Raw genomic sequence first — 12,150 nt, forward strand, 5'->3', positions numbered from 1 at the left:
TCACCTCTGGACCCTGATAGTCAACAATTGATCGCCATTATCCCAATGACATGTACATGATACCATAGATGGTTGGTAGGAAATAATCATAGATTTGGAGTAAGGCTTTGATGTTGGAATGACCGGTGGACTGCATGTGTCATCTGCGGATGCTGTGTACATTGCATGTCTGTTCTTCCTCCACCCAATGAGGTATCTAATGCTTTATTCTCCTCATTTTTCAGCTGCCAAAATGACACCAGCAGAACAACAAGCATTCCACAAAAGGGTCAGATACAGGCACATATTGGGTGTGAATGCAGGGGACCAGAGGATGGAGAGGAGGTTCTGGAAGGAAAATACCACAGGGGCATAACATGCTTTCCCCCATGGGGGACATTTGCAGAAGCCACAAAAAAGCAGGCCTCATTGGGGAAAAAATCAGGGATCGAGGGGGCCTCTGCGGGTCCGACCCCCTCCCCATCAGCTGCATCTGTCACAAGCCAGGCACCCGTACAGCCACCTGCTGCAGCCATCACATCTAACTTTGAAAGAGACATGAGACGGGACATGGCCAATATAATGGCCAGATTGGAACATTTAGAGAAGGAGAGTGCTAAAAACCATAAGTTGTTAAAGTACATTAGGAGGAAATTGAAAAAATGTGAAGTGGCAGTGCCACAACCTCCCAGTTCCTCCCCTCTCTCTTTTACAGTTGAGAGATATTTATATTGGGTTTTAGGTAGTGTTAGGTTAGTGAAATAGCGTAGGCTAGGCATAGGTTGAAGTAAGTATAGTTGGGAGGTGGGATTTAGTACTTTTTGGGGGGGGGTTGGGTGATGGGGTTATTTTGGGGTATATATGTATAAAACAAAATGTAAAACAAAACTTACAAAAAATATATATATTTGTGTTGGACATAAGTTAAGTATATGCATGTATAGCCTTAGGTTTATGTTGTTCTACTTGTATCTTGTCTTTTAAGTTGGGTGGGGGGACAATGTTTAGAGTTTGGTGTTACATGTGTAAGATAAGTTTAGAATAGGTTAGATAGGTCTAGTTGTAAGTTAAGTTAGTTCAGGTTAGGGTAGTTTTTAGGCTAGCTTTAGGTATGAAGTTTTAAATAACTTTGAATAAATCCTGTTTGTATTAGACTATTTCTTCTCCATGTTGATTGAGTGGGTGTTCCAATGTGTGCACTGGCCAAGTAGGAGGAATGGCTTAGGGTATGCTTACTGTTTTCATTTCCATGGATTACCTTACACATCCCCTAGGACCAAGGAGTTGTCAGATTGGCTGCTAAATGACATCAAATAGTCCATGCATTTGTCATCCACTCTTCCAGCCATTGATATTGTGCATGTATACGTTGGACATGGATTCGCACAATGCAATCATTTTGCTGAGTTGATGGGTCACAGAAAATGTAGAAATGTTTTATGTCAACAAGATGCTTTATTTATAAGTGCAAGTGTAATTTCAATTGCTATACAGTGTCCAGTTCACAGACCCCAGGAGAGAAACCTTACCATTTGTAGTACATTCAGAGTCCAGGGGTGAGAGACATTTAATGAGACATGTGCATTAGTGAGGAGGTGTCAAAATTGCCAATAGGTAAGATTTGAGAGTACATTGCAGACAAGTCAACAGCGGTTGAGTGAAGAGTGCGCATTTCCTTCTGTCACAACACTGGCATGATCATAAGCCCAGAACTAAGGATATACTGTTCAAGTGGCACAGACTGGTGCTACTGGGGTTTTCTTTTCCTTGTGAATGTTGTTCCTTCCACATCTTTATCCTCTGATGTGTGCGGTGCCTCCTGTGCCATGGGTGGTGCTGTTGAGGGGTCCCCACACACATAAGGGGATAGAAATGTGGAGTCAAAGGTCCCCACAGATGCCAGTTATGGGAACACATAAGGCATCACTGTAGCAGGGAGGAAATGCTGATTTCTCAATACTGCACCAAAATCACAGTGGTAGGCAGCTATGTTTTCCCTGAGGGAGGCCACTTCCCGCTATATGGACTCAAGGGTATTCTGTATAGCCGCTAGCCTGTTGTTTACCATGCTGCTGCCACTTTGGGAGGGCAATTGTTGAAGCTTCTACTTCATGGCAGCAGCTATGTCGGCCAGGGACTGCTAGAGTCCGTGTAGAGGGGAATGGGTATCTCTGATGGCAGCTGAGTTGTCCTTAATTGGACTGTGGGGCCTCTGCACTCCCTCTAGGCTGCCTGCCATGGTCTCCATCCCCACTTGCACCTGCTTGGCCAGCTCCCTCTAGACTCCTACCACTGTCCTCTCGAAGGTGATGCCTCGGTCCTCGGAGTCCAGAGGTGTGTCAGTAAATTCTGGTGCTGTGTGTTGGAAGCTGGGTGGTTCATGTGGAGACCCTGCAATGCTGTGTGTCTTCCCTGTGACTGGATGTGGTGCCACGAGGGAACCTAGGACATCCTGGAGAGTCTCTTCGTTGATGGTCGGCAGCTGGTCATCCATGTCATCTGTAAAATCCAAGACAGGCAGGTCAGCAGGAGGTAAGACATCATATGCTACAATAAGATAGTGAAATATCCATCTTGGATTGTGGTGGCTGTTGACAAGGCACATCATTTACGTGCGACTGGAGGCTCAGTGACATGTTACAGACCCTAGGTTGTAGTTGTATATTATGAGAAACATTGTGCATCACACAAAGGTGAAGCTCACAAGGTATTTTGGGGCATATTTAGGTGCTAGGTTACTTTTTTTGATGCTCAGGTGGCCCAATGCCCTGTGACAGTTTTACAAGGAGGCGCTAACCGACTTGTTGTGGCTTAGGGCCGTCTTGTAAAAAGGGCCCCTTCACACATAGCACTTTGCGTGTTAGGGTCGTGCAATGGATGTTGCTGTGGGCATGCCATAGCAACACCCATTGCATTTTGACATTACCTCAGATTTAAGAGTTTTCATAGACCAGAGTCCTTGCCAAAATATAACGCCACATTAGGGGTGACATTGGCATGGTGCATTGAAGTTTAATGCCATCTTTCCTCCTCATTTTAAACTTGTTCGACACACAGACAGAGCTAATGGCCTTTTAAGAAAGTTTTTGTGCAGAAAGGTGTTTCTTCCTGCACAAAAATCAATCGCCCCTTCAACTCAGCCATCCTTGTACTATGGTGCAAGGCTTGCTGCGTTGGCCCACATCAGCTAATTCAGCCCCAGCCCAGGGAGTGACATGGGGTGCCCCCTATTTTAGTAAGTACTGGTCAACAGTGGGTTTTGAAAATGACGGTGCACAATGCTGCCAAATTTGGCGAAGAGTAGCACACCATCATTTCCTATTACATCTGGCCATTTTTACTTTGATCCCACACCACCTACTTCTTTGCAGGCTCCTGTCTCTGACGCCATGGTGTTCACCATATTCACCATACCATATACTATTCACCATAGTAGAGATTTCCACAGTAGTGTAATGTGTGCTGTCACTCTTTTGGTGCAATGATGCATTGGTGCCTTGAACGATGGGACTAATGCAGCATAGCACAGGTAGGTCCAATGCATACAATGCTTTTGTTACATTCTCATCTGCCCATGGCAGGCCCCACACATGTGCTAATTGGAAGGGACAGTGCAACTATTATGAATTGTCTGCACCAGTAGATTGTCTCTCCATAAATTAGGAACATTTCCTTGCACACAAGATTTCAGCAACAGGCATGTGTTTGTGTAAGGATGTTGAATGTGCATCAATGCATGCATTTTGTGACTATGTAGATGTGGCACAAGGGGAATTTGCAACGTGGTTCCACATGGGCCATTATTAGAATGCCATTGTGCTGGTAGTACAACATCGATGCCACTTGTGCCAGTTCTCATTCATGTTGATTGTACCATTAAGCAGTAGACCAACCATTCACACAAGACACTCTGGGGGTCATTCTGACCTCGGCGGTAAAAGGCCCGTACCGCCGGTCAGAAGTCCGCCATTCTACCGCCGCGGCCGCGGTAAACCGCCACGGTCATTCTGACCACCAACTGTGAAACCGCCAACAATCCGACATCCAAGGAAGTCCGCCTCATCAGCGGGCCGCGGAAAACTGGAGATGACCAAACCTCCACCGTCACGCCAACACAAACACGCCCATGCCATTCTGACCCACGAATCCACGCGGCGGTCTTTCAACCGCGGTATTCCATTGGCGTTACACACCGCCGCGCTCAAAATACACACACAGCTCCAAAACACAGCCACATTGGACAATTTGAAATACACACCTGACACACATACAAACAACACTCCCACACATCCAATCAACTATAAAACACACACCCACATCACCCACACCACATCTACGCACACATCACCACATATCACCACGCACATCACCACAAATACCACCCCACACCTCATCCACACCACCCCATGGCACCCCAAAGACACCCCAGGTTCTCGGACCAAGAACTCAGGGTCATGGTGGAGGAAATTATAAGGGTTGAGCCCCAGCTCTTCGGCACACAGTTGCAGCACACCACTATAGCAAGGAAGGCTGAGCTATGGCAAAGGATCGTAGACAGGGTCAACGCTGTGGGACAGCATCCCAGAAATCGGGAAGATATCAGAAAGCGATGGAACGACCTACGGGGGAAGGTGCGCTCGATGGTGTCGCGACACAACATCGCTGTGCAGAAGACTGGCGGCGGACCCCCACCCACTCCACCCCAATTCACAGCATGGGAGCAAGAGGTGGTAAACATCCTGCATCCTGATGGCCTCGCTGGAGTACACGGAGGAATGGACTCTGGTAAGTCGAATCTCAACTACTTCACCCCCCCCAACCACCAGCATGCCAACCCCCCCCCCCCACCCCCAATCTCAACCCCCCAGCACACAACCTCCCTGCCAATGTCTCACCAGCACAACCCACCCTAAACAACACCAACCCCTGAATGCCAACACAAACCATAGACAGCCACCACCAAAGCATGACCATTGCACATAACCATACACCTCCCCCCCCCCACCACCCTCACAACACCTCCCACAAGGAAATGCCAGCACTGGGGGCCAAGGGCACTCAAAATGCACGCCATGGCACACACCGAAACAATAACCATACTCCTTTACCCCTGCAGGGCCCGAACGCCAACACACCGCCACGGAGGGTCCAGATTTGTCCATCCCACCCCCAGAAGAGGCCCCCAGCGAGGACAGCAGCTCTGTCGACCTAGAACCTGATGACCAGCCCGGACCATCGGGGACCTCTGGACAGTCGGTTCCCCACACACAGACCCAGGCCACAGCAGACCCAACCCCCTCTGGGAACACAAGCACAGCTCCCACCCAGCGGGCCCATGCCTCTGTCTCGCGGACGCGTCAATCAGCGGTGTGTCCGCCACTACAGGGCACCCAGGCTGACCCAACACCCCAACAACAACAGGGACCTGGGGGCAGTGGTAGTGGGCACACCGTCCAGGGGACAGAGGCCCGGGGAAACAGGGCAACTGGGAGTGCTGCTGTGCGACAGGGGGGGGAGGACAGGCCCAGGGAACCGACTCTCCAAGAGGCCCTCACCACCATCATGGGAGGATACCATCACTCCCAGGAGACGATGGCGACGGTACTGGCCAGGTTCACCGAGATCCAGGCACAGCAGGAGGAACGGTACATGGGGTTCAGCAATGAACTCAGGAACATCACTACCATTATGGGGACCATAGTCCAGGCCCTCAACCGTATAGAAACCACATTGCGGGACCATGTGGCACCACAAAGGGCCCCTGTCACTAGCCAGGAACAGCCTACCACCTCCGCTAGTGGTCAGGAGGCCCCCACAGAACGACGGGCCACCAGAACCCCACCTCCTGCTGAAGAACAACCACCCCGCAAGAGGAACCTGAGATCTCAAAGGAAGACAGAGTAGGATGCCAAGACCCCCGCCAGCCTAATATCCCCCCCGGATGTCATTCCACTGTCCAACAGTGTCACCCTGTCCAACCTTGAACTGCCCCTGCTCCATCCTTCCACAGGCATATGGACAATGCACCTGTGCGACCGAGAACTGGACTCTGCCATGGACATAACTCCACCCTCACCCATCACCGTTTTGATATCATGTACCAATATCTAGCACTAAAAATAAATCACTCATTGCACTGAAATCATTCTGGAGTCAGCCTGTATTATTTACAAATGTATAACACATTACTGATCATTAATGTTCTGTTATTTATGTGATGATAACATACCGATGTCAAGAAGCATTAGTCCATGGGCTAACCAAGCAGAAGTCACGCAGTGGGTCATACAGCACTGAAAAGGGAAGGGAAAATCAAACATCAGTTTAAAAGAACTGGGGGGAAATACACAAAGTAAAGATGCAGGGGGCTTTCAGTAAATGTTAAATGGCATGGGTGATTCCTACCTGTGTGCTACTGAAAATACTGTTGGATAACTCTGTCCCTGTTGTCTGGGTCGTCCTCTTCGTCTTCCTCCTCTTCACTCTCCGCAGGCTCCACAGCTGCTTCAACACCACCATCTGGACCATCCTCCTGCAGGAAAGGCACCTGACGTCGCAATGCCAGATTGTGAAGCATACAGCAGGCCACGATGATCTGGCACACCTTCTTTGGTGAGTACATCAGGGATCCCCCTGTCATATGCAGGCACCTAAACCTGGCCTTCAGGAGGCCAAAGGTTCTTTCAATGATCCTCCTAGTTCGCCCATGGGCCTCATTGTACCGTTCCTCTGCCCTGATCCGGGGATTCCTCACTGGGGTCAATAGCCAAGGCAGGTTGGGGTAACCAGAGTCACCAATTAGCCACACACGTTGTCTCTGTAGCTGTTCCATCACATAAGGGATGCTGCTATTTCGCATCACATACGCGTCATGCACTGACCCAGGGAACTTGGCATTCACATGGGAGATGTACTGGTCAGCCAAACAGACCACCTGGACGTTCATAGAATGGTAACTTTTCCTGTTTCTGTACACCTGCTCATCGTCTTTTGGGGGTACTAAAGCCACATGGGTCCCATCAATGGCACCAATTATGTTGGGAATATGTCCAAGGGCATAAAAATCACCCTTCACAGTGGCCAAATCAACCTCCTCAGGGTTTACAATGTAGCGCCGCATGTGTTTCGTCAGGGCAGACAACACTCTAGACAAGATTTTTGAAAACATAGGCTGAGACATTCCAGATGACATGGCCACTGTTGTCTGGAATGAGCCACTTGCCAAAAAATGGAGGACTGACAGAACCTGCACTAGAGGGGGAATTCCTGTGGGTTGGCGGATGGGGGACATCAGGGCTGGCTCCAGCTGGGCACACAGTTCATGTATAGTGGCTCGGTCAAGTCGGTATCGTAGTATGATATGGCGTTCTTCCATTGTCGACAGGTCCACCAGCGGTCGGTACACGCGAGGATTCATCCTTCTCCTCGCAAGTCCCAGCGGACGGTGCCTAGGAAGGACAACATGGAGCACAGAGTCAAGCAAATCACAGGTACGTTCACCACTGCATGCATAGCACACGATTATCTATGTATTGAAAGGCGTGTATGTGTGGCAATGCATGGCCTAGGCCTGTGTGATGCAGTACAAATTAAGCCATGTGGGCCCTTGAAATGGCGGCTGCCTGACCTGTGAAGTGGGACAATGGGATGTGAGGTCAATGCGCTGGCGTGGCACACCGTGGCGGTAGGCGGTCGAAGACCGCTATACGAAGCCGCATTGGCTAACATTGAAGCCTATTGGTTTCAGGAGACAATGACAAGGTGCGCCGGCGGTCGCGGTACGCACCGCCGCGGTACGCACCGCCGCGGGCGTGACCGCCATTTTCTATCTGCTTAATCACTCGAGACCTGATCTTCCACAGGAGAGGACCTATACTGCAAGTGCTGCTGTGACCTCGGTCTGGAAGTGACAATGGCTGCTGCGACTGGGGAAAGGCCCCTGCCTTCACGTCTGAGGAGTTGGAGAAACTTGTGGATGGGGTCCTCCCCCAGTATGCGTTACTCTACGGTCCTCCAGACCAACAGGTAAGTATACTGGGTGCACATTGAATGGGCTATGCCTGTGTGGAGTGGGGTGGATGTAAGTTGGTGGGGTGCGGGACGAATGAGGAGGGCAACGCACGACAGATGAGAGCATGTGCCATATGGCAAGGTTTCTAACATGCAGAAAATTGATGATTTTTCCTTCCCACCCTGTACATGTCAAATAGGTCAGCGCCCATCAGAAAGTGGACATTTGACGTGCCATCGCCAAGGAAGTCCGGGCCCTGGGGGTCCACGTCAGACGGGGCACCCACTGCCGCAAGAGGTGGGAGGACATCCGCCGCGGGACCAGGAAGACCGCTGAGTCACTGCTGGGGATGGCCTCCCAACCTAGGAGGGGTGCCAGTCGTACCCTGAACCCCTGATGTCCCGGATCCTGGCGGTGGCCTACCCTGATTTGGATGGGCGCTTGAGGACATCACAGCAGACACAAGGGGGTGAGTATAAGCACATTCTGCTATCTCTCTGCGCAGTGGAGGCGTCTGGGTGGGGGAGGAGGGTTGTGGGTGACATTAGGCCAGGGCGCTTTCTGTAGTGTAGTCCTCTCCTTTAGGCATGGCCCTGTGCTCCCGGCCCCCACCTCTGTAGGGTGACAAGTACAGCTATCGATGGTCCAGCATCACACATGTGCACCCTTGTCGTCTCTAGACCTGTTGTCCTAGTCAGAAGTACTGAGTAGTGTACCCCGAATGCTTGGCTTAGTGCATGAGGCTCCTGTGTCTGTCCTCTCCGCCCACGGTGTTGACATTGCATGCACTCAACCTGGTCTTCGTTTTTCTCCCCCCACCCTTCTTCTTCATCTTCTTGTGCATGTGTGCATTAGCATCATCAGGCGGAGGAGAATTGGCATCGGAGCACGAGGGAGCTGCAAGTCACAAGGCCCCGGTGGGACCAGGAACAGACACCGAGGGCACCAGTGATCCGGAGGGCGAGGGGAGCACCACAACGGGGACCGGTGGTGACACCAGCAACAGCGACACGTCCTCGGATGGGAGCTCCCTAGCGGTGGCGGCAACATCCGGGCTCCCCGCCTCTACAGGTACAGCCGCCACCCAGCGCACCAGCCCCGCCCTCCCAGCAGCCCCTCAGCCTACGCTCCGTGCCTGCTCGCCCAGGAAGGCGGGCGTCTCCTTCGCCCCAGGCACCTCAGCCCCTGCCCCTGTTACCCCTGCTGCCCTCAGTGAGGAGGTCATTGACCTCCTGAGGACCATCATTGTTGGGCAGACTACCCTTTTGAATGCCATCCAGGGGGTAGAAAGGGAGGTGCATCGGAGCAATGCCTACCTGCAGGGCATTCATTCGGGTCAGGCTGCCCATCAACGATCGTTCAATGCTCTGGCCTCAGCACTGACGGCAGCCATTGTCCATGTTTCCAGCCTCCCTCTTCTGACTGCCTCCAGCCTGTCTCTGTCTCCTGTTCCTCAGCCTATCCCATCCACACCATCAGACCAGCCTGCACACACCTCAACACCCAAGGGCAGCTCATCCAGACACAAGCACCACAGAACCCACAAGCATTCACGCAAGCAACACCCAGATGCAGACATTCCAACAGTCACTACCACCTCCGTGTCCCCCTCCTCCTCGTCTTCCTCCTCCCTCCCTGTGACGTCTACACTCACACCTGCATGCACACCACCATCAGCCAGTGCTTCCATCACCAGCACACCCTCCAGTCCGCAGACGTGCAGTCACCACCCCCACTACCATTTACACGTCCCCTGTGTCCTCTCCCACTGTGTCTGTCACCCCCTCTTCCAAGACACACAAACGCAGGCAGACACCCACCCAACAGCCATCCACCTCACGACAGCCTCCAGCACAAGCAACTTCACCCAAAGACAGCACCCCTGACTCTCCTACAACCACATCCTCTTCCTCCACTCCCATCACCACTTCTCCTACCTATTACCTTGGTCCTAAGAAAGTTTTCCTCGCTAATCTTGACCTCTTTCCCTCCACTGACCCACCCCCTCCATCTGCAAAGAGTCCCAAGAGCACCTCAGCCACCACCAGCCCAGCTTCGAGTGTCACTGTGGTGCATGGGTTCTGGAGTCCACCCTTTGCCAGCAGTGACACTTCAATCAGCAGCAAGGGGACAGCCAGCCCCCCCCCCCCAGGCAAGAGGACCCGGAAACTAAAGGGCCGCCGAGAGAGGACTGACACGGCTGCCCCCAAGGAGCCAAGTTCGCCCACTTCACCAGCCACAACAGTTACGGGAGGCAAGGGCCCGAGAGCCCCATCTAAGGAGCGAAAGGGCAGCAGGGCGGAGAAGTCAGCCAGCAGGAGCGCAGAGCAGGAGGGGCCCACAAGCCCCATCCCGGGTGTTAGGGAGAACACCAAAGGGCCCAGGACTCCGTCACCGAAGGGTCCAGCAACAGCACGGTCGGAGGGCGACTGAGCAGGGAGTCCAGGCCAGGTCTGGCTCCCTTGACTTACTGGACGAGCACCGCTGAACAGGGCCCCGCCGTGCAGAAGAGCACCGCTGAACAGGGCCCCGCCGTGCAGAAGAGCACCGCTGAACAGGGCCCCGCCGTGCAGAAGAGCACCACTGAACAGGGCCCCGCCGTGCAGAAGGGCACCGCTGAAGAGGGCCCCGCCGTGCAGAAGAGCACCGCTGAACAGGGCCCCGCCGTGCAGAAGAGCACCGCTGAACAGGGCCCCGCCGTGCAGAAGAGCACCGCTGAAGAGGGCCCCGCCGTGCAGAAGAGCACCGCTGAACAGGGCCCCGCCGTGCAGAAGAGCACCGCTGAAGAGGGCCCCGCCGTGCAGAAGAGCACCGCTGAACAGGGCCCCGCCGTGCAGAAGAGCACCGCTGAACAGGGCCCCGCCGTGCAGAAGAGCACCGCTGAACAGGGCCCCACCGTCTCAAGCACCGCTCCGCTGGGCCCCGCCGTCTCAAGCACAGCTCCGCTGGGCCCTTCCTGTCAAGCACCGCTCCGCTGGGCCCTTCCTGTCAAGCACCGCTCCGCTGGGCCCTTCCTGTCAAGCACCGCTTCGCTGGGCCCTTCCTGTCAAGCACCGCTCCGCTGGGCCCCGCCGTCTCAAGCACCGCTCCGCTGGGCCCTTCCTGCATGCACTGTTAACGGTTCACTGTGCCCACCATGCCTCCTCCTTGACCAGTGGAGACTGTAATCCACTTGAGAGACTGTGGCTTTGCACTCCCCAGGATGGCACAGTGGGCAACCCACCCACTTGTGAGACTTGAGAGACTGTGGCTTTGCACTCCCCAGGATGGCACAGTGGGCAACCCACCCACTTGTGAGACTTGAGAGACTGTGGCTTTGCACTCCCCAGGATGGCACAGTGGGCAACCCACCCACTTGTGAGACTTGAGAGACTGTGGCTTTGCACTCCCCAGGATGGCACAGTGGGCAACCCACCCACTGTATAGACTTGAGAGACTGTGGCTTTGCACTCCCCAGGATGGAACAGTGGGCAACCCACCTACTGTAGAGACTTGAGAGACTGTGGCTTTGCACTCCCCAGGATGGCACAGTAGGCATGGTGGCCCCTTCGTGGTTCTGGCGTCGTGGACTCATGTGGCTGTGGTGCCCCCCCTTCCCTTCCCCCTGAGGTGCCTGTAGTTTTTTCTTCAGATGCCCCTGCAGTGTTCTCTCCAGAGGACTCAGGTCTCCTGTGTGGGCTTTGCCCTTGTGTTGTTACACTTTGGCCCACGGACACTTCGATTTTCTTTTGATGTGCAGGACTAATTGCCTCGGTTATCCATTGCACTGTATATAGACTTATTTTGATATTGATTTTTTGGCTAGTTGACCATAACTTTTCAGAGTCTATTTTGTACATAAATTTTTATTCACAATTTAATTATGTCTTTGCATTTATCAGGGGGGTTTGGGTGGTGTCACTGTGACTTGTTGCTCTGCATTGGTGTGTACATAGTTTGGGGGGGTGGGGGTCGCATATGTGTGTGCCCGTAAGCTTTCCTCCTCCCCCCTCCCGTGTGTCGTAGGTGCAGTACTCACCGTTGTCGTCTGCGCCGGCGTTCGTACTCGTGGTAGATGAGCAGGTAGACGAGAGCAGGTAGTATGTTTAATTCGGGTTCCATGCTGTCCTCCTTCCTCGTGGAGTGCGTAGAGGTGAGCGTTTTCCCGTTCGTAGTCTGTT

Source organism: Pleurodeles waltl, chromosome 8, assembly GCF_031143425.1.
Source record: "Pleurodeles waltl isolate 20211129_DDA chromosome 8, aPleWal1.hap1.20221129, whole genome shotgun sequence".
In the NCBI taxonomy this organism is placed as follows: Eukaryota; Metazoa; Chordata; class Amphibia; order Caudata; family Salamandridae; genus Pleurodeles; species Pleurodeles waltl.